This window comes from Pygoscelis adeliae, unplaced genomic scaffold (genome assembly GCF_000699105.1).
Source record: "Pygoscelis adeliae isolate BGI_AS28 unplaced genomic scaffold, ASM69910v1 Scaffold197, whole genome shotgun sequence".
Taxonomy (NCBI): Eukaryota; Metazoa; Chordata; class Aves; order Sphenisciformes; family Spheniscidae; genus Pygoscelis; species Pygoscelis adeliae.
The window spans coordinates 1,647,048-1,647,503 of record NW_008825105.1 but is presented as its reverse complement, the minus strand read 5'-3'; the positions used below and the strand labels follow the sequence as shown (position 1 = coordinate 1,647,503).

General features: G+C 62.5%; 1 protein-coding gene across 1 annotated transcript in view; it reads right to left on the bottom strand.

The window, feature by feature from the left end:
- Positions 1-456, bottom strand: part of CCND3 (cyclin D3) — a 19,699-nt gene that overhangs the window by 2,713 nt on the left and 16,530 nt on the right. The window lies entirely within an intron of this gene.

Sequence of the window (456 nt, the reverse complement as noted above, 5' to 3'; positions counted from 1 at the left end):
TGTTCCCTCCCCCAGCCCCAACCCACAGCAGGTTTCAGTCCCTGCCCCATTCACCGCAGCAGCTTGAGAGCAGCTGGCTGCACCGATTCACTCTTTAAAAAGGCTCCGGCTAACAAAAAAAATTAAAGCTGCACAAATAGATCAGGACGCCCTCCTGCCCCATCCCCTCCCTGCCTGGACAAAGCCTGGCCGCAGCCTCCCACCCGCCGCGGCACCGGCACCTCTTCCAATTCCCGGCGCTGCTGTCAGGGGACTGTAACTAACCCCACACCCGGCTGCCGGCATTAAGCGCTCGGGCAGAAGAAAAGATCAAAAGGGGCCCCCGGCAGAAGAAAGGCTCCCGATTGCTTCACTGCAGCAGGAGCGACCCAGAAATGGGGAGCCCGACAGGGTCCCCCTTCCCAATTCGAAGGGCAGTGGAGGGGCAGGCAGACCCCCCCCCCCCTCCCGCCGCGC